We start from the raw sequence: 23645 nt of genomic DNA, 5'->3' as shown, positions 1-23645 counted from the left end.
ACTTAGTTTAGACCTTTCTGTTTTAAGGCTGAAACTACAAATATGGGAGAGGAACCAGAGAGGAAAAAAATGCAACCAACCTTGGGAAGTTGGTAATTAGATGGATGTATAAAAAATGACTTTGATGACCCACGAAAACTGAACCCCAAGCTGACAGTGACAAAAGCTGAGAACCAAATAAACGTATACCCCAGAAGCCTCGAAAGTCACAGGAACTGGAAACACCAGCAACCGGGGTAAGAGAAGAGGACTGGAGAGAGATAGATGCCCAAGGAACAGAATCCCCTTGCCCACTCCTCCACGCCAGCAAATGTCTAGCCTAGCACCGTCCAATAAAGTTCTCCACAATAACAGAAACGTTCTCTACCTGCTCTGCCCAAGATGGCAGACTAACGGCTAGTCTCACTAGTCAATGTGGCTACCGAGAGCTTACACTGTGACAAGGGCAAATGAGGAACTGACATCTTAATTTTATTTAATGTTTATTAATTAAAGTGGCTATGTGTGGTGAGTGGCTATCGCATTTTAGGGCAGCACAGGTCTTGGGGTTTATTTTCTCAGGAGAAGACAGAGGATCCTAAGACTAGAGATGCCAGGCAACAGGGACATTATGGCACACAGGGGACTGTGTCTGCACACACACAGAATGCCGATGGCTTGGACGCTGCAACCTCCACCCTCTTCCGCACAGGGCTCCAGAAATGCCAACAGCCAGTCCTCGACCCTCCAGGCAAAAGACTGGAATGTTCTTTACTGAGGAATGTTACCATCCTCCAAGAACAAATCTAAAGATACTGACACTGGAGGTTCCCCAGTTAATGGCTCATTCAAGCCACCTTTCAGTGAAGCTCAAAGTTCACAAGCTGCATGCCCGTGCTCAGCTTTTCCCTCATGTTTAACCATGAACAGGCAAGATAAACAAATGTTTGAGGAGAGCCTCTAACGTAAACAAAGACAACTCAGAATAAACAAAGCTAATTTACAGAAGGAAAAAAAATTTAAAAATTAATGTCTTCAATAGAAAGCATTTGGTAACTTACAGTTACCAAAGGGGAAAGGGGTGGGGAGGGATAAACTGGGAGTTTGGGATTAGCAGATACAAAGTACTAAATATATAACAGATAAACAACAAGGTCCTACAGTATAACACAGAGAACTATATTCAATATCTTGTAACAACCTATAATGAAAAAGAATATTTTTATATATAACAAAATTAGTATCTTCAGAGAGAGAAACAAATATTTTATCTATGAAGCAAGAATAAGATTTTTTCAAGTAACATTTCAGAGGAGGAGCTCTTGAATATAAAATAGATGACAGCAGACATGAAATACAGGGCTGGAAAAGGGTCCTATGGAACTTCCTAAGTTGATGGAAATGTCCTGTATTTTGCTTTGGGTGTGGGTGCACAAGTGTATACAGTCAAACCTAAGTGAAATAAACAGGATTCGTGCATTTTACTGTATGCAAATTATACCCTTATTTTTAAAAATTTCAATGGAAAGGTTTGAGGATAAATCCTGGGAAACTGCTTAGCAAAGAACAGTTTGAAAATAAGAGAGAAAACCTAGGAAAATTAGGATCAGAAAGTCAGACACCTGAGTAAAAGGAGTTCCAGGAAGAGAAAACGGAGAAGAGAAAACCACCAGCAAAATCACTTAAGAGAGACTTTCCAAAACTGGAGGCTACCAGCTACCAGACTGAAAAGGCCCCAACACGGATGAGAAGACCTGCTCTGAGTACTAGTGGGAACACTGGAAACAAGACAAGAGATTCTGAAGCTTCCAAAAGAGAATAAAAGAAGCCACCTTCAAAAGACCAAGAATGGAGAATGCTGGTGGCTGGCTGGCTTTCTTCCTTCCCTTCTTTCTTAACTGGGAGACTTTTTAACAGTTGGGTGAAGCAAGGAGACAACTGACCAACGCCTTCAAAATTCTGAAGGCAAACAATTTCTAACCTAGAAGTCTATAACCAACCAAAATATGAATAAAGTAGCAAGGAGGAATAAAGGCATATTTAGACACTCAAGATCTTAAAAATTTTACCTGCTATGTCTCAAGAAGCCAGTAGAGGAGAGGCTCCCACACAAGAAGTAAAGATTAAACAGAGAGGAGGCAAAGGGAATTCCTAGGGGACAGAACAGAAAGGTCTCAGGGTGAGAGCTGCAGCCAGGCTGCGGGGACGACCAGCCCACATCCTCAGAAGAGAGGCTACTCAGGGCTGTCATCAGCAAGATCCCCAGACTTCATCAAGGGGCAGAATGCCAGCTTCCTCACTGAGTCTGGCTTTTCTTTCTCAGGCACTGATGAAGTTCTTCTTGCCCTTCACTCCATACCCTGCGGCCTGAGTCAGTGTAAGACCGCTGCACCCCACAGAAGTACTGTTCTGCTCTGGCCTTCACCTGAGGCTAAACGCAAGCCAGAGGGAGCTGAGAAGCAAAAGTAAAATGCAGACCAGCCACTCTCCTTGCTGATACTGACTCCAGGCTCCCAACAGATGGACCCACCGCAGTCCCCCAGACAGCCCAACTATAAGGAGCCCCATTTCCCACAACTCTCCCATGACTTTTCCCACGGACTTCTCCAAACGGGTCCTGCAGCCTCTCAACTCCAAATCCTGAGCTTCTGCTCTGATCCGAGAGTACTGAATTCAAACTAGGGCCATGAAGCCCTTTCTCCTGAGAAAAGTGATGGCAACGCTGTCCTTTCACTATACATGGAGGTTTGTGCCTACTTTGAGGACACCTACACCAGAAGGCATAGAATAATTAATATGACAGTCAGGATGGTTGTTACCTCTGATGAGGGAAGTGCAATGGGGAGGGGCACCTGGAGACGTCTAAGATACTGGTAATGTTCTATTTTTCAACCTGAATGGTGACTACATGGGTATTTTCCTCTAACTACACACATATGTTTTATATACTCTTCTGTTTGATACATTTTTCAATTTAAAAGTTCCCTCCCAAAAAGATTAAATAAGCTAATATGTTTAATGCTTCTAATACAATGAGAGATCCTTACAAGACATTCATTATCAATTACCTTATCCTCCCCAGTTATTCAAATCTTGTGCTTCTGTAAAAACCATCTCAAATGGTAGCAACCTTCTAAAGCCTTGACTGTACAAAAATCCTCTTGACTTTTGTCAGTTTGTATCATTATCTACTGGTAATGTATATCTCCTTAGGCTGCAAACAGAAATTTTTTTTTATTGCATTATAGTCATTTTACAATGCTGTGTCAAATTCCAGTGTAGAGCACAATTTTTCAGTTATACATGAACATACATATACATATACATATACATATATTCATTGTCCCATTTTTTTCACTGTGAGCTACCTCCAGATCTTGTATATGCTATACAGTATAATCTTGTTTCTCTATTCTACATATGCCTGTCAGTATCTACAAATTTTGAACTCCCAGTCTATCCCTTCCCACCCCCTCACTTGGCAACCACAAGTTTGTATTCTATGTCTATGAGTTGCAAACAAATTTTTTAAATCATTATTTTTCTTTTTTTAATTTATTTTTGGGGCTCTTTTTTGGGGGGGGATAGGTAATTAGGTTTGTTTGTTTGTTTTTAATTCAAAAGAGGTACTGGGGATCGAGCCCATGACCTCATGCATGCTAAACATGCTGCTCTGCCATTGAGCTATACCCTCCCCTCTTAAAAATCATTATTTTTCCTAATGATTGCTTCCTTCTTTCAGCTGTCCATTATCTATTGTAAAATGCAATAATGGTCCTAAGACAAATGGGGGCAGGTGGGGCCTGACTGTCACTCTAGATCCTCTCAGGAGAAAGTCAAGTTCTTACACGAGGTCCTTCCATCACTGAATGCCCTCCCATTCCCAGCACCTACCTAGCACAGGGCCTGGCACAGAGTAAGAACTCAAATGTCTGTTGATAAAGAGTAAATTAAATCAGAAGAAATAAGTTCTAAGAAGAGTGACAAATATAACTAAGCGGATTAATTCAAAAGTAGCCCCATATAGAAAGGTAAACGTCATTGTGATTATACCTGGTTAAATGAATCAAGCAAAATTTTTAAGCATAAAGAGGTGAAGTGGTATTCAGGATAATCCTTGAAAATTACTTCCAAGTCTGAAAAGGATTAAACCAGAAGACAGGGGTTTAAACTAAATAAACAGTGATTTCAAATAGAATAAATTGATGGTGGTGGTGGAAGAGGCCTTCTTAGCCAACACAGTGCCTAATCTTGGTGAGGAGACAGAACCTGTCGGCATTGCGATGTAGACTGGGTGAGCTCTAATCCTGCCTCTGCCATAATCTGGACTGGGCCTTAGACAAGACAGGTAACCCCTCTGGGCCTCAGTTTTCCCTGCCGTAAAACAAGTGGGCAGAATAAATGACCGTGAAGCTCCCTGAAGGCCAGCAGGGCCCAGCGATATGTCCCTGCTTTCTGCCTCACTGAGGAAGAGTCAGAGTAGTACACAGGGACACACCCAATGCAAAATTATCTCTTAAGATCCTACTGGTAGGAAAATGGAAAGACAGAGTTTCAAATTCAGGTGCTTTCAGGCAGGGTTCAAGTTCTAAAAGCTTTTTATAAATGCTATGCTTTGAGACAGTTAAATGCAGCGATTTTTAACCTCAAAACTGCTAAAGCCAAGAAAAATAATAAGTTGAACCCATGCCCACTTCTATTATGATTCCATTTTTTTAAGTAACTCATAAATGTGCATGACTCACACATCTGAATATAATGAGATGTTCCTTTATCATTTCGTCTTCCAGTGCCAGTAATCCCACATTACAGAGTGCCAAAGCCCTTTAATAAGTCTAGCATGTGTTTCTGGCCACACTCCAAAACCCAGAACAGGGCAGTTGTACTAGGAAAAAACCCAAGATTTCTGGGCTTTGAAATACAGAACATCCAGTCAGCTACCCAAAACATGACTCCCCTCACCTGTCCATGCACAGCCACCTAGACTTTTAATACCTGAAACCATACAACAATCATCCTTCAGGCTTATATATAGCCCTTTGCAGTTCACAAAACACTTTCACATCTGAGTCCCAGTGACCCACTGGAGTGCTTAGGGCAGACATCACTGTACCCATTTCCCAGATGGAGAAATAGGGCTGCAGAGAATTTAAGGGTATTGCCCAAGGGTATCCAGCTGCAAGTGGTAAAGCTAGGACTTGTAAACCTGAGCTCTTTTTAGCAAAATGCTTTGTGATCTCAGGATAAGAAAATAAGCAACTGAAATAAAAATTTCTAGAAACTTGTGATTTTACTTATGGGAGTGGTAATTCAATCTTTTGTAAACACTGTAAGCCCAGAAAAATGATTCTTAAACTTCCCTCTCCCTTTCTTATTTATCCTCTTTGTACTGTGGGTTGCTGGAGTTATTATCAACCTCTGCCCTAAGAAAGTGTCAACTAAAGACAGCCAGTATATAAAAAAGCTACCACCCCTCACTTGTCCCTATCCCCAGCATCACTAATGAATGGATCCTTCTATTTCTAAAAGGATAAGAAAGGAGCCAAAATTAGAACCAGGCCCAGGGGAAGTTATATGGCGAAAGCCAATCCAGTCTGCTCCCATCACCTTTCTTTCACTGTCCCTCACAAAGTGGGTTGGAGAGGCTCAGAAGCCTAGACAGGCAGGAGAAGCAAAGACCAGGGGAGAAACCCCAAGGGTGGGGGGAAGGGCCACTAGGATAAGAACTGAGACAGGCAGCCCGTTTGGGCTTGAACCCAGATGTGCGCCTTCTTTCAGTCCCAACTGAAGACAATTTTTGAAATGTGTTCTCAGAACAGAAACTGCTAGTTACAGCACAGCTGGAGTCAACGGAGGCAAAGACAGACTGAGAAACTGGCCTCAAATCACAGAGCTGCACAGGCAATGTGGAGCAGCCTGGGACCTGAAATCCTCTCTCCAAGCATTTAGGCATTTGGTAATCCTTCCTGAGAAACAGGGCTTTCAGTAATCTCTTCGGTGACAAAAATTCCCTAAGCAGCCAAGGTGTTGTCAGGTTCCTTATTTGTTTTTCAGAAGAAAAAAAAAATTACTAAATGTCCTCCCTAGCTATTTACTTGAGAATAGCTAGCCAGACTATCCTCTGTTTAAAAACAAGAATTTTTCATGGACCTGACAGTTTCATTGACAGCTACAACTAACTTCACAATAGCTGGGAGCACGGAAATTGACTCTGTATTCTTACCTTTAATTATACAAGAAGGGCTGGAATCCCCTGTCAGTTTATTCAGCCAAGCTTACAGGAAGTCACAATGAGGGAATTTCCAAAGCCAGACTAACATCAGTAGCATAAATACACTCACCTAGGCTTCTCAGTTTACAAACACACTTTTAAAAGCAGACTAACAACAATGTAAAAATCTCCCCTACCCTTTACCACTTCAAACATTTAGTATGATTTAGGTTTTTGGTTAACCATGCCTGTCAAATGCTTTAAGCTGCTAAATTACTAAATGGGCTGGAACTTTCTAACCATACCTCATTTAAATACAATCATAGATTACATGCCAAAAACCTAAAACACATTTCTAAGTCTTGCGCCAAATGAGATATGCCTTATAATCAGGGCAGAAAAAATGGTAAGTAAACAAATTAATCATGATCGCTGTCTCCAGAACAAAGATATGTAAAGGCATTAAGGAGTGGTTTTGGCATCTCTCAAATCCTGGCCCTGCTGCTTATGAGCTGTGTGGCCCTGGGCACTTGAGTTTCTGGTCTCAAGTTTCTGCATCTGCACTACCAATTTCCTCTCATCTCTCTTACCAATGACCATGCACAGAGGAAATCATACATGAGACACTAAACAAAAGACATCTATTAATTACTACAAACATAAATTCAGACTACAAGCCAAGGTGACTGCTTGGGTACTAGCAGCATGTAAATTCAGGGTAAGAAACAATTACAGCTTTTTAATATTCTACTCTCCTCCCTTCAAGGTCCACCCAATCTAACCTCCTCCTCCACCACTTATCTCCATCTACTCCAGCCTAAAATGACTGACACAATGTAATTAGTACTTTATTAAATATTTTATTATATTTCCAGAATCACTCCTCAGCTAGTTCTAACACTTACCTGTTTAAGGCCTTAGGGAAAGAGTTCTGTTTCTCTAATTTCCAGTCTCATTATCCCTTCATTATTCTGGCTGATTATAAACTACACTGAGACCACAAGCGATTACACAATTGCCATTTATTTAGAATTGCGGAAGCCTGAAAATGCAAAAACCACTCTTGAACAGTAACAGATAACTTTAACATTCTAAAAGAACACTCTGACACTCTCTGAAACCACTCTGTTTCAGATCACATGGGGACACTCCCATTGGTTGGCTGTGGTGAACATGACAAGAATTAGAGTCCCCTGGGCTAAGATTCTCAGGTGCAGGGTGCTAGGGACTAAACCACTGTAACCACTTCACATCCATTCAGATACACCCATTTTCTTGAACTTCAAACCATCAGCTAAAAACAACTCTTTATTCAAATGAGTTTAGAGTCAAGGCTACACATATCACAACTTAAAATGGAGTTTAAACTTCTCCCTAAAGACTTCATACTTTGTCACATCTGATACGAAACCAACGCACTAGACCAAGGGTGCTCAACATCCTCGTCCCCCTTTTTTAAACATATATTTAACACTGCTCCCTTTACTACCCTGAAATGAAAATCAAAAATAATGTAAATCATTTACATATAAAGTTTCAAAATAATCAATTTAATATCCAAATCATAAATGAGATTTAACGAAATTTGTAAGAATGTGTACTTCAATATGTGACTGCTCTGTCATGAGGAAGTACCCTGGAAGATATAATGAAGTAGTCTAATATTTACAGCACCGGCAGAAGAACCATGAATGTAATAACTACAAATGCAGACAGATACCAGCGTGTTCTTCTGGGAGACACAAATATAAGCACACTAACATCGGTAACACAATTTTTTTAAATGGTGAACAGCTCTACATAAAGTTCCAAACAAAATAAAACAGTATTCTATTTATACAGTGTAATACATCCACTTAGATAGTAGTTGCATTTCTACAAAACTCAGGATACACAAAATGATGCCTAAGGTACTCTAGGTAAAATGAAATTAGGTTCTAGGCTCATAAAATTATAAACAGGTTTTTTTTTCCCCTACAAGAGTATCTAAATAAAGATCTGAAAGTCATATAGGCCACAGAATTCTTTTTTGCGTAGGACTGTCCTGTGCACATGATAGGGTTCTTAGTATTCCTGGCCATGCCCTTTAAGCGCCAAAGGTACCCACCCCACCATCAACCAACAGCCCCCCACGGGAATCACTGAACCAGCTGTGTGCTGCTCGGAGGCCAGGTGGAGTCTTACTGTCTTTGCATTTCATGTACTGACCTTAGAACTATGCTTAGCTCCTAAGTGTGCTCAACAAGTCTGAGGAATCGGGTAGTCGTTCTTCTAAAACTCCTCTGCTATTCATCCTTCGGTAGCAGAAAAGCAGAGCCAATATTTTCAGTCAATAAGAGGATGGCATCTACTGGACCAGAGTGTAAAACTGCTGACATTTCACTCACAATTAGAAACACTTTAAAGGATGCTATTGCTATTGTTCCTGCCCTATAATGACAGCCTAAGACTAGGACAGCAAATACACATCACGGCATGATGTCCCACTGAGCCTGGGAATGGCTTCAAAATCCATCTCAACATGGCCCCTATGAGTCCTGCCAAGTGTTTAGGCTTCCTAACCTCAGAAACATGGGAGAAGGCAATTAGTAGGTTCAGACAGACTTCCTGTGGGTGTTCAGAGCCTTCCACAACACACAGTCTAGTAACTTCCACCACTATCATCTGAGCACTTACTGTGTATTTTAGGCACATGGTGCTAAAATGCTTACTTGACCCTCACACAACAATATGAGATGCTGTAAGTCTCTCCTTCACAGGAAGCTAAATGAGGCCCAAACACAAGGCCAGAGATCAAAAGCTGGGCTGAATTCCAGCCCAGATTTATCTAGCTCCAAAGTCCGTGCTAGCTCTTTGTCTGCAACCACACATGAAACAACCTGTCTGGAAGAGTTGGGCAGTAAAGCTTCCCACTGCTGTGGCACTTCTCTGTGTGGCCCCAGGAGGTGGACAGGCACCTTCAGAACAGCCAGACAGCATGTCAAATAAAAGCCAAAACAAAAAATCTCTCTCTCATTGGCTCAGCCAGAAGCCAATCTGAGACTTGCGAGGAGTCCCAAATTAGATCTCTAAACCAAGCTTTGGACATCAGACTACGACATTCCCTGGTGCATAAAGACCCAGAGCTCCGGGATGGCATCAAGCCCTGCTGAGTGCTGGTTCCAATCTACCATCACTCTGCCCAAGCCTGGTTCCTGCTTCTCTCCTTGGAATGGCCAGTGCTGCTGCCCTCACAGCCTCCCTTCCAGCCTTTGAGCAAAACTCGATGTTTGCTCATCTGATGGCTTGGAGGAAATGTCCCTCTTACCTGCTCTATGTATGTGAGTCGTGCCCATCTTTCATAGTCTACAGTCAGGTCCTCTTCCCCAGTCCCACCACCAAACATCTCTTCATTCTCCACCTGGGACGGACTGACCCCACTTCAGAACCTTCACAGCACTTTCTTCAGGGCATTTACCCCACTCTTCACATCACATAATCAGTATGCATGTCCCTTCCCTAGAGCTTTATTTAGTTCCTTATTTACATCTGTATCCTCCCACAGTACTACCTACCAGTATCATCACCACCATCACCTCTACTAGATATAAGGTCCACTTAATGAATGCCTGAGATGCCAGTCACTCTTACACATTATCTCATTTAATCCACATATTAGTTCCATTTTGCTGATGAAGAAACTGAGGCCTTATATGATCCTGAAATCAGCACTATAACATCATGAATCTGAGCACAGTCTGGAATCAGACTGCCCATGTTTGAATCCCTGCTCTACCATTTACCAGTTGTAAAATCTTGGGTAAGTTATTTAGCCCTCTGTGCCTCAGTTTCCTCATCTGTAAAAGAATAATAATACACACTTCATAGGACTGTTGTCAGCATTGAAAGAGCTACTCTACAGGGAGGCACTCAGCACAGTGCCTGGCACACCATATGGACAAAAGAAGTGTTTGCTATTGTTACCATCGGTGCTGCCGCCAACCTTGTCTCACATTATGCTTCAAGTCCACACTCTGAGGGCTTCAAATATATCAAACTATTTCCCATCTTTGTCCAATCTCTGAATTACCAGCACACCAGCTCCTTACCATTCTTTGGGTCTGACTGTGCGCTTGTCTCAGAAGGATATTCCCTGACAACCCTATTCAAGAAGATCCCTGTCATCCAGACCTGGTCTCCAGGACCCCTGAGCCCCTGCTCCCCAACTCCTATTTGCACCTTACTACAGCCTTGTTTATTTTTCTTAGAGCACTCAACCAACCTAGGATTCCCTTCCTTATTGGTCTGTGTATTTGTTTGGGGTCCATCTTCTTTACTAGAGATGAAGGAAAGAACCACATCTGTCTTTCTCATCATTGCATCTTGCTCACCCAGCCCAGGGCCTGGCATATAATCAATGCTAAATAAGTATTTGTTGCTACCCTGCCTTCTACACAGTAAGTGCTCAAGAAATCTCTGTTGAATTAATAAATGAACGAACTATGGGATCCTTGTTAATGCACGGGTACTGCTGCTGTGAGGACAGGTGTCACCCTGCAAAGTACCATTTTCTGTATTTGGTCAACTCTGAATTACCAGTGAACCAAACATCTACTGAACACCCACACTGAGCAAATCTGCACGTTTTCTGTATAGCACAAAACATAAAGTCACTGTATTTGGCAGAAGATAATAGGTGGGATCAGGGTTACAGTGTATGGCTGGGTGGGTTGGGCACCGTCAGTAGTGCCCTACTGAGGTGAGGGAGTGATGTCTGAAGTCCCGCCTGCCTCCTGCTAGCCAGGCCATGCTCCCTGCTGCACGACTGCCCCATCAACAAGGCACTGCTTACTCATTCTCACAAAAGCAACATACAGATCAGTAGCAGCCCCAAGGAGGGTCAGTCTTTTTTCTTACGGTTGGGTCTCTATACCATGGGATTTTAAAGACACAAAAGACACTATCAAGAACACCCTCCCATCCTCCCAGGGTCCCTGAAACAGTCACTTGGGGTGAAAGTATTCTATTCCATGAGATGCTTACGCTAATACCAAACAGGGAGGGACAGTCAGTCAGTTCACTCCCACCTTTTAACTCACACTAGTTTATCTGATTAGCTACTAGTAACTGTCATAGCAGAGAAGCCTGAAAGTTGAGTACTGAGAAGACTAAGTTTTCATGCAGGAAAAGGTGGTGACAAAGATTCAGAATAAGGAGTACTGCCAGGAAAGGCAGGCTCAGACTGGAGACCCCAAACTCCACCCACTTACCTGTAGCTCCCACCTCTCAGAGTCTGATGCGTGAGTCAGTGCACAGGCATGTATCCGTGTGGCTACACACGTGTACACACAAAACTAGAGGAGGTGGCCACGTACATTTCCCTGCTTCTGACCCCGCAGGTCGTCCTAATTAGTCAGCAGAGAAAACCAGGGTACTGAAAGAAGCACAGAGACCCACATATCCCTCTTCTCAGCCTTCCCAGTAACATGCAGAGCGACCTGTGGAGAATCACTTCCACTCTCTAGGAAGGACTCGATTTCATCATTTATAAAATGAGTGAGGCTGTAATATGTAACAGATATGGATTTTTCAAGCTATGTTCTAAGGAATCAAAAGGTTCTGAGTGCTATAGATTACTGGGGAAGATAGGTATGCAGATTTCATTTTTAAAATATATTTTAACAATTTTTGAAATTATAATAAACCCCCACAAATTCAAGTTTTATATCAAATGTTAACCTACTGAGTGATCTTTCTGTGGACCTCAAAATAAAGCTTTCTTATCAATTCTGAGCTCATAGTTGAACATCTTGTAAACATGTCACTGTTTCTGAAGAAAGCTGGAACTCTATTTTGGGGGGGAGGGTTAGGTTTATTCATTTATTTGTTTATTTTTAGAGGAGGTACTGGGGATTGAACGCAGGACCTTGTGCATGCTTAGCATGTACTCTACCACTTGAGCTATTCCCTCCCCTGGAACTCCATTTTTTAAATTCAGGCCTATACTTGCCTACTCTCTTAAAAGTGCTCAAGCAAGTGTACTATCAAGTATACTTGCAGCATGCTCAATTAATTGCCAAGCAAATCTCAGGTACATCTGCTGGGATCACACTCCTAGTACAAGGGAATAGTCAGTTACTCAGTAACAAATGAATCACTAACAGGTTGCACTGGCATAAAAAGGGTGAGCACACATTACCATCTGTCTTGCACAGTGTCACAGAGAATGAAAGCATTTGTTAAATATTGTGATTCTACCTTGTGATAAAAAGTTCCCTGTATCCTTCTTTCAGGCTTCTGGGTAAATTTAATTGAAGAGTATCCTGAAACTATAAGGCAAGTTCTTAGTAAACACATCTGTAATTATTTACCCACACAAATCCGATTTTTACATAAGGCAACCAGAACTAAATTCAGATGTAAACTGGGTAGTAAAACTGGCCGATGACTGGAAGTGCCTGAACCCAACTCAAAATTCAGTGCTCACGATATCAGCTTCACTGTTCTCTTATCTTTATCATAAATCACTGTTATGATACTTATAAGTCTGAATTTATAAAATGAATCTACACTGAGGTTCCAAGTGGGACTGGATTTGAAATAGGGTTCCTTGGTTTCCAAAGAGTCAAAAACCACTATACCAGAGACCCTCAAAGTCTTCTTCAAGCTCTAATATTCACGGCAGAAGGCAGTTTCTAATTTAGGTCTGTATTGCCCACCCACCCCATTCTCCCTGACTCCAGCAGACTACAGCTCCCAGGGGAAGGAGGGCCTAAGCAGAAGTACTCCCTTTCTTTTTCCCTTATCTGCCACCAATAAGGTTCTGTACACTGGGAGCAGCTGTCTACCCTGGCCGCCAGTCATCTGAGTCCCCACCCCCAGCCACAGGGTGAAAGCAGTTCAGTCCGCCCTAACCACAGTAGTGGGGCAATCAGCTATTTGGCACAAAATTGACTGGCTGTGCCCCAAGGGATCACACTCTGGGAGCTCAGGCCGGCATGCAGAGGGGCCCTCCCAGTAAGAATTCTTAAGCCACTGCTGATGGACTCTCAAGCCATAGAAGGAGATGTGTTTTCTAAGTAAGTACAGAACCTTGGGGAAATCTCAAATAAGAGAGAATAATGAGGAAAATAAATAAACATAAACAAACACTCCATCAGTGTCAGCCATATACAAAGGCACCGTGCCCAGACTTTTACCTATATAACTCATTTAATCTTGAACCATCCCATAAGGGGGGGACCACTATCATCCCCATTTTACAGATAGATAAACCCACCGCAAAGAAGTTCAGTTTTACTGAGAGTTCCACAGCCAGGAAAACATTTTCCTTGCCTGGGAAGAGGGAAAACATAGGGCTCCCACCCAGCTGCTTTCAACTTCTAAATTCCTAGATTCTCGGTCTCAGGAAGCTATGTTTAATAACAATGGCTACCATCCAGACGTCAAATCTGACCAATCTCCAATTCAGCAAAACTGCTGGCAAGAACAACATTTTTCAGCCCCTGAGTAATCTTTGCATAAGAGTGACGTATCCCTCTATTGCACATGTTACCAGAGGAAGTAGAGAAACTTCTGAGGGACTTGCATAACACCGCCTAGAAAAAGGATTCCAGAAGGCCTTTCACATATGTTTTCACGATGCCCTAGGACATCACCCACCTCCCACCTGCACCCTCCCCTCACGATCCACGTGGGCAACGTGCTGACTGATGCTCACTTCAGCGGAAATTCAAAGGACAGACTGGACACCCTTCCTTCTCATGCTGCTGTCTCCACAAAATTATGGTGTCAGAATTCACTTCAAAGCATTCTCATGTCTCTGACAACCCCGCAAGGTGGAGAGTATAAAAAAGAGAATAGTGTATTTCTGGCATCACAAAAGCAAACTCTGTTTCATCAAACATGCTACTCTAGTTGAAGTTTCTGCTTTCAAAGAATCCTTGGGTTTGCCTTTAGACTCACATTGTTTCCTATTAAGTGACTAACTTTGAATCATTCAAATCTGCCTTGGTCTTTAGGATTTTCAGGCACTACAGAGTGTACAATTACTATATAAATATGGGTGCTCTCAAGTAATAAAAACACACTAACAAGACACAGCCAAGGGCCTCAAATCCACCTCTGACACTGGGGAGCTAGCAGAAAGCAACCCAGACACTATTAGAAGTCCTAAACAGGAGGAAAGAAAAATAAATGCTGACTGAAACCCAGGAGGAACAGAGTATCTTAAGAAACCAGAAAACACATGGAGAAATGGAGGAGGACCAAAAGCAGCCTCTGTTCCAGGTCACCAATTGAAATCTGCGAGGAAGGAGGAAGGGTTTCAGTGGGATCTGAAGTGCAAAAACTCAAACGTCCCCCAGTCCGGTCCTGAGAAACCTACTCGACGAACAACACAAAGGCACAACATCTGATCCTGTTCTGAGAAGGGGCGAGGAAAGGGTAGGGGCAACCACAGCCAGGGAAACCAGGCAGTGAAGAGCTGGGGCTTCTCACCTGCAACACCGGGCATCACTGCAAGTACTTGCTGCAGTGACTCATCGCAAGGAGTCCATAAAATGACAATGAAAAATAAACAGAAGAAGGAAAAACAGTAAAGGGGGAGCCTGGTACTCCGGTTACAAAACTAGACGAGTAGGGACCTCAGGTCATGGGCCCCTATGAGTGAGCGCCCCCTCAACCCTGACTGTTCCTAAGGCTCTGTCCTCCAGAGATTTTCCTGAAAGTCATCCATCTACTGGACCTGAAGAATTCCGGTTCATTCTCTTAAAGTCCAGCTCAAATGCCTCTCCTTCCCTGTGAAGTCTTCCTGACTTCCCAAATAAATGCAGTCATTCTCTTATAGGTGCCCCAATAGGACTTTTGTTAAACATGTTAATTACAACCTTGCTTACTTTTTGCATGTACTGCCCATCAAACTATACTAAGGCCTTAGGCTGCGTTTTATTCATTCTTATTTCTCACTGTCAGTGCTTAGAACATAGTAGGCAATCAATGGATAAATGAATTCCACCAGCAGGACTATCCAAAGTCCCCAAGGCCACAGCAGTTTGCACAAAGAGGCACGATCAACTTACGGAGTCAACTTGAAGACTAACCAGATCTTAACCATGGAGAGACACACCACTCCCTTTCCTTGCTCCCTCTAAAATGGGAATGAGGGAGCTTCTCCCTTCACTGCCACTAGAAATGGGAAGGAGAACGCAGAGGTAACCGACATCTTGAGGTAGGGCACTACCAATTAAACGAGTTTTCAATCTCACAGCCACTGTGACCAAAGTAAAACACTACATTTGGAACATGTTGAAAAACACTTAAAAATAATACTCAGCCATAAGAAAGAATAAAATAATGCCATTTGCAGCAACATGGATGGACGTGGAGAATGTCATTCTAAGTGAAGTAAGCCAGAAAGAGAAAGAAAAATACCATGTATCACTTATACATGGAATCTTTAAAAAAAAAAAAAAAGACAAATTTATTTACAAAACAGAAACAGACTCACAGACATAGAAAACAAATTTACGGTTACCAGGCAGAGAAAGGGGGTGGGAAGGGATAAACTGAGAGTTCAAGATTTGCAGATACTAATATATGTAAAATAGACAAACAACAAGTTTCTACTGTACAGCATAGGGAACTATATTCAATATCTTGTAGTAACTTACAGTGAAAAAGAATATGAAAACAAATATATGTGTGTTCATATATGACTGAAACATTATGCTGTACACCAGAAATTGACACATTGTAAACTGACTATTCTTCAATAAATACATATATTAAAAAAGAAGAAAAACACTTAGAAAATAGATTTCTGACCTTTTCCTTTCTCTGCCCATCAGAGAATAAAAGCAGGAAGACTGATCATCATCCATTTTACCCAAGTCTCCAACAACTGGTCTCTTCCTCCTACCAAGCCTGAATGGGAAGTCATTTGGGTCTCTGGCAGTACTTACCGTCCAGCCTTTCCTGCTGTGACAGAATACCTGAGATGCTGATGACAGAATCACCTACAACTATGATGGCTCATCTCTGACGTTAAGGGAGATGAAGAGGGAAAGTCCCTGGAAAACCACTGTACAAGCCTTTAAAATTTTGTTCAAAAGATGTCAGAGCCATAACTGACATATGAACAAATCAGGAAAGGCTGAAGTGTGACTTGACAGCATCCAATAAAACCGTCCTAGAAGAGACCTAATAGAACAGGTACATGTCCCAACACCTAGGACAGCTGCCCCAGAAAAAGACGGCCCAGGACACACCCCTTCCCTCCCCACTTTACAGAGCTCCCATAGGGCCTAGTCTCCTAGCCTCCAGCCCTACTCCACCAATATCAACACACGACAGAGTAAGCAAGAGGCCAATGAGCAATTTCTAAATTAAACTCCCTCACCCTCATGGGCTGAGGCCCTTTTAAGCAACACAGAGGAGAGGCAACAGTATAAAGAATCACATGATTCCAAACATTCACCTTCCTCTTTCAAGACAATAACCATCTATACTTTATTAGGGCCAATAAGTCTTACCCTCAACTCCAGAGGCCTAAAGATTGCAAGAGTATCCTTGTTAAGTCTCAAAACCTCCTGTATTGTGGAAGAATTCACTCTTAGGGAAAAATTAAGTTCATTATCCCATGAAGTCAAAGAGAGGCACCTACGTACTTATCTGTCAGCTGTGCAGACACCCAGGCCTTTCACAAGCATGCCTGGGGAGGTGGGGCCAAACAGAAGTGCTGAGAAGCAGGACAGCTTCATGACTAGACTGCCTGGGTACGAACCCAGCTCCACCACTCACTAGCTCTGATTTTAAAAAGAGGGAAAATACCAGGCCCTACCTTGTGATTGTTAAGAGGATTAAGTTAGTTAAACTACTTAAAAAGAGCAAGTGCTATATTTCTTCCATAAGTGAAGAGGCAGAGCCACTGTTTCCTTGAAAACATGCTGTCCCACAGCATAAGACTATTCAGTGTGATAAAAACATTAGGCTGAACTGTATGAAACTTCCAAAATTTGACCATTTTCTAACCTACAAGAATGGCAATTTCATGTGGTTAAGTCAAATAGGTATGAATAAGAATGCAAAGCAGTGCGTTTTAATTCATCCTAAGTGCCTAAAGCAGCTCAGGTCTATTATAGAAAATCCTTCAAATGACTGTCTTAAAAAACAGATCAAATATCTGTGGGACTGACCCTTCTCATGTAGTTTGGTCTGCAGGACCTTGTGAAGGTTGAGCAACCTTGGCTATTTGGAGCGCTGACTGGCTGCCAAGCTGAGTTCCAGCCATCACCTGTTACTTTGACAACAGTAGCTTCAGGGCTACTAGGACCATCCGCAAAACCCTAAGTACCTACAGGAAGACCAGAGGCCCAAGAGGCCCAGCCGTAGTGACCAGACTGTCCCACAGCATTCTCCCTCTAATGGTGCTTATGGCTCCCAACAACCGACTTCATGCTTCTGACACAAACACAGTCCTGATCAGCACTACCTGGATTTCAGCCATTATTCTAGTTGTGCCTGAAGTTATTCAAACCTAGTTCAAAAAAGTTTCAGAAACCCAGCACTGATCATCTGTTATCTTAGAAAGTTTTTCCATAAGTCTAAAACCTTGAAGAATTAAAGAGAAAAACAGAACCCAAAGTTACTAGCAGGAAAGAAATCATTAAGATCAGAGCAGAAACAAATGAAATAGAGACTAAAACAACAAGAGAAAAAAAATCAATGAAACTAAAAGCTGATTCTTAGAAAAGATAAACAAAATTGATAACCCTAGCCAGATTCATCAAAAAAAAAAAAAAAAAAAAAAAGGGAGAAGGCCCAAATCAATAAATCAGAAATGACAAAGAAGTTACAATTGACACCAGAGAAATACAAAGGATCATAAGAGACTACCATAAGCTACTATACAGAAATAAAATGGACAACATAGAAGAAATGGACAAACTCTTTGAAAGGTACAATCTCCCAAGACTGAATAAAAAAGAAACAGAAAAGATGAACAAGTCAATTACCAGCACTGAAACTGAATCAGTTATTTAAAAACTCCCAAAAAACAAAAGTTCAGGACCAGATGGCATCACAGGTGAACTCTACCAGACATTTAGAGAAGACCTAACACCTACGCTTCTGAAACTAGACTAAAAAAACTGCAGCAGAAGGAACACTTCCAAACTTATTCTACGAGGTCACCATCACCCTGATACCAAAACCAAAGATATCACTAAAAAAAGAAAGTTACAGGTCAATATCACTGATGAACATAGACGCAAAAATCATCAACAAAATACAAGCAAACCAACTCCAACAAAACATTAAAAGGATCAAACACCATGACCAAGTGAGAATTATCCCAAGGATCCAAAGATTTTTCAATATCTGCAAATCAATCAGTGTGACACACCACATTAACAAGATACGAAACAAAAATATGACCATCTCAATAGATGGAGAAAAAGCTTTTGATAAAATTCAACATCCATTTATGATAAAATCTCTCCAGAAAGTGAGCATACAGTGAACATATCTCAACTTAATAAAGGCCATATATGACAAACCCACAGTTAACATCATACTCAGTGGTGATAAGCTGAAAAGTATTCCCTCTAAGATCAGGAACAAGACAAGGATACCTTCTCTCACCACTTTATTCAACATAGTTTTGGAAGTCCTAGCCACAGCAATCAAAGAAGAAAAAATAAAAGGAATCCAAATTGTAAAGGAAGAAGTAAAACTGTCACTGTATGGAGATGAAATGATATTATACACAGAAAATCCTAAACATGCCACCAAAAAACTACTAGAGTCATCAGCAATTCAGTAAAGTTGCAGGATAAAAAATTAATATACAGAATCTGCTTCATTTCTATACACTAACAATGAAATATCAGAAACAGAAATTAAGGAAACAATTCCATTTACCATCACATCAAAATGAATAAAACAGCAAAGAATAAACCTACCTATGGAGGCAAAACATCTGTACTCCAGAAACTATAAGACACTGATGAAAGAAATTGAAAATGACACAAGCAGATGGAAATATATACCATGTTCTTGGACTGGAACAATCAATATTGTTAAAATGACCATACTACCCAAGGCAATCTACAGATTCAATGCAATTCCTTCAAATTACCAATGACATTTTTCACAAAACTGGAACAAAAGACTTGATAGTTTGTATGGAAACACAAAGGACCCCAAACCACCAAAACAATCTTGAGAAAGAAGAACAGAGCTCCAGGAATTACATTTCCTGCCTTCAGACTATACTACAGAGCTACAGTATCAAAACAGTATGCTACTGGCACAAAAACAGACACATAGATCAACGAACAGGATAGAAAGCCCAGAAATAAACCCACACACTTATAGCAAATTAATCTACAACAAAGGAGGCAAGAATAGACAATGGAGAAAAGATAATCTCCTCAATAAGTGGTGCTGGGAAAACTGGACAGCTACATGTAAAAGAATGAAATTAGATTATTATCTAACACCCTATACAAAAATAAACTCAAAATGCATTAAAGACCTAAATGGAAGACCAGATACTATAACACTCCTAGAGGGAAACACAGGGAGAACACTCTTTGATATAAATCACAGCAGTATTTTTTGGATTCATCCCCTACAGTAATGGAAACAAGAGCAAAAATAAATAAATGGGACCTAATCAAACTTAAAAGCTTTTACACAGCAAAGGAAACCATAAACAAAAAGACAGTCTAAAGAATGGCAGAAAATATTTGCAAACAATGCAACTGAAAGGGACTAATTTCCAAAATATACAAACAGCTTATATAGCTCCATATAAAAAAAACCAAACAATCAAATCAAAAAATTGGTGGACAACCTAAATAGACATTTCTCCAAAGAAGACATACAGATGGCCAACAAGCACATGAAAAGATGCTCAACATCACTAATTATGGGAGAAATACAGACAGATCAAAATGAGGTATCACCTCACACGGATCAGAATGGCCATGATCAAAAAGTCTACAAATAATAAATGCTGGAGAGAATGTGGAGAAAAGGGAACCCTACTACACTGTTGGTGGAAATGTAAATTGGTGCAGTCACTATGGACAATAGTATGAAGGTTCCTTAAAAAGACAAAAATAGTTATGATATGACCCAGTAACCCCACTTCCGGACATGTATCTGGAAAAGATGAAAACTCTAACTCAAAAAGATATACACACCCCAATGTTCAAAGGAGCACTATGTACAATAGTCAAGCCATGGAAGTAACCTAAATGACCATGGACAGATGAATGGATAAAGATGATGTGGTGTATACACAGTGTGTGTGTATGTGTATGTGTGTGTGTGTGTGTGTATATATATATATATATATATATATATATATATATATATAAATAGAGTATTACTCAGCCATTAAAAAGGATGAAATAATGCCAACTGCAGCAACATGAATGGACCTAGAGATTATCATACTAAGTGAAGTAAGTCAGACAGAGAAAGACAAATATGGTATCACTTATGTGTGGAATCTCAAAAAAATTATACAAATGAACTTATTTACAAAACAGAAATAGACTCATAGACTCACAGACACAGAAAACAACCTTATGGTTACCAAAGGGGAAAGGTAGGTGGGGGAAGAGATAAATTAGGGATTTGGGATTAACAGATACATACTACTATATACAAAGCAAACAACAAGGTCCTACTGTAGAGCACAGGGAACTATATTCAATAGCTTGTAATAACCTATAATGGAAAAGAAACTGAAAAAGAAATATATATATATATATACATATATATATATAAGTGAATCACTTTTCTGTATATGTGAAAATTGTAAATCAACTATACTTTAATAAAAATAAAAATAAACTTTTAAAAAGGAATTAAAGAGATCTTGTAGTAACTTATGGTGAAAGAGAATACGAGAATGAATATATGTACGTTCATGTATGACTGAGTCTTTATGCTGTACACCAGAAATTGCCATAACACTGTAAACTAACTATACTTCAATAAATATATATATATCAAAAAAAAGAATTAAGGAGAAAAACGTATCACTTATGCTAAAATTCAATTAAACAAAACAGGCTCTTTGTGTAACAAATTCGCAACTTCCTGTCAATCTATAATTTAAAAAAAATTTTTAAGTTCAATTATACACAGTCACAGAAATGGTACTTTAGTAAAGAACAACTTTAATCAAAATTTTTAGATGCACTGTGTGATTTCATGTCTTTCTTTCCATTAAAAACAAATTTTTTTCAACTATTGTCCCAGTCAGTAATAATGAGACAACAACATATCTTTCTCTATCCTATAAACTAAGCCAAGCTAGGAAAAAAAATCCAAAAGCACTTGTACTTGTTAGAACCCTTGATTCCATGTTATTACATGAACTAAGGGAAGGCTTGGACCAAGATCATCGATCAGCCATCTGTGAAGGCACACAGGTGATCGGATTACTTTGGGCTTAACAGCCATGTTTCAGCTTGATTTTACAGCTCCACTTCCCTCAACACCAGAACTATTTATCTTGTCTACTTCCCTCAACCCAAAACCATTTATAAAGCCCAAATCAGTATTAGCTCTGAATGAAACTATTAAGTAAAGTCTTTCTCAACACCAGACCATATACTTTCAAGTTTCTCAGCTAAAATTAAGAGATCATTAAAAAAGAAACCGAAAAACAAATGCTTCCTCATGGAGTCTCTCATCTTGATATTTTATGTCTACACAAGGATATGATAGGGGCAGAGACAGATGGCAGGACCATACTGTCTCAGGACATGCTTCTTAGCACTTCAGAACAGAATCGTGGGCATTTGCCCTCCCCTGTCATTCTTACTTAATGTTATAATTAACTTAATATTTAATAATTAAAGAAACTGAACTAAGCTGCAAATTCAAGTAGCATTCTTCTTCATAAAGACTCTGTTGGCTCACATGTGTTTAGAGCACGATCCGAAAGGTGGTAACATATTTTGCCCTAAAGATACCCCTGTTCCACAGCTCACTGTTCTGGCTGCCATCAATCCTTTTTGAGATGCAAGAGGATGCCAGATGACTCTGAAAGCAGTAGATCTCTGCAAGATATATACACATGAGCACAACACACACCTCTAAGAGTGCCATGCAGTCGTGCACAGCAGGTGGCAGCTTACTGCTCATAACATAGGACAAGGAAACAAGTATAAACATCTTACCCCACCCTAAGTTCACTGGAGCTTCACAGTTTGCAGAAGTTTGGACTCACTCATTGCAGCTAACATATAGCATGGTTTAGTGGTAAAAAGCATGAGTTTTGAAGTCCGACAAAAGTTACTCATTTATAAAATGAATAAAGTACTTAATTTATCTAAATCTTGGTTTCCTCATCTGTAAATGGGGATAATACCATCCAACACACAAGGGCTGGGCACACAGATGTGTAATTTAGAAGGTCAAGGTCAGGGATATAATCCCCATACAAAAAAACAAACAAACAACTCACACACTACGACATGGTTTCAATCTGTACTCTCAAACCTGGATGTATTATACCACTAGTGTATGAGTGCCACACAAAGCAACAAAAGGGGGACAGGAAATAAAACAACTTAGACTACGTACTTCCCTGCTGGGTGGCTCAATACTATTCCTTTCTAAACGAAGACCAGTATGCAGTATACTCTATGTTTTAATGGTGCTAAGTCTCATTGTTTTGGAACACACATAAAGTATGAGTTCAACAAAAAGAAATGCTGCAGAAATTTCACGCAAATATTCAAGAACACATGTTGCCAGACCTCTTCACTGAAAGCTGTTCATGAGAGTGACTAGATGCCAACAAGCCAGTAAATCCTATGGGAAGAGGCCTTACATACAAGCACACTGATTACTTCAAGAAGTATTAACAGGGAAGCTGACCAAAAACTATTGAAAGCACAACAAGAATTCTAGTCCAAAGCTACTAGTACAAACAAATACACTGTATATACATGGTGGGTATACATACAACTCAATATTCTCCGGAAGACATTCCTACCATAATACTCCTAAGAACCATCATTTAATGGAAGATCTGTTTTACACCCAGTTTTTGAATCCCAATTTCTTACAAAATTAGGCAAGTGAGGTTGAGGAGTTTACTGTTCCAAGGCAACAGTCAATAAAGAAAGAAAACTAAATTGTATTCAGTTACCTCAGTGCAAAGGCATATAGCAATATATTTTCAAGCTTTCTCATCAAAGTAGTTAAAGTTTTTTAAATACGATGATTATAACAAACTCTCACCCATCTAGAAAACTTGATTATCCTGATATGATTCATCCCTAAGGGTTCAAAAGAATCAAGAATTTACTGTAACTTGTATCCACATTTGGAAAAAGAAATCATTCCTTAACTCTATGGAAATATTTTTAAATATAAAATACAACAACATTACTGGAAATTCTTTCACTTGGGGCTTTCATTGAGGCTTACCTGCTTATTACTC

At 40.4% G+C, this 23645-nt stretch overlaps 1 protein-coding gene across 3 annotated transcripts in view; it reads right to left on the bottom strand.

Annotated features, from left to right (window-relative positions):
* The window catches only part of JAK1 (Janus kinase 1), a 210376-nt gene that overhangs the window by 79068 nt on the left and 107663 nt on the right, over positions 1–23645 (bottom strand). Inside the window, exon 1 of one of the 3 annotated variants that reach the window (XM_064493504.1) lies at positions 9498–9660. The exons of the other annotated variants lie outside the window; for them this stretch is intronic. The gene's annotated coding sequence lies outside the window, so the exon portion shown is untranslated. Of the gene's footprint in view, positions 1–9497; positions 9661–23645 lie in introns of those variants that run through there. 3 annotated transcript variants of the gene reach the window in all.

This window comes from Camelus dromedarius, chromosome 14 (assembly GCF_036321535.1).
Source record: "Camelus dromedarius isolate mCamDro1 chromosome 14, mCamDro1.pat, whole genome shotgun sequence".
Taxonomy (NCBI): domain Eukaryota; kingdom Metazoa; phylum Chordata; class Mammalia; order Artiodactyla; family Camelidae; genus Camelus; species Camelus dromedarius.
The sequence above is the reverse complement of the archived record's forward strand: the minus strand, read 5'-3'. Positions and strand labels throughout refer to the sequence as shown.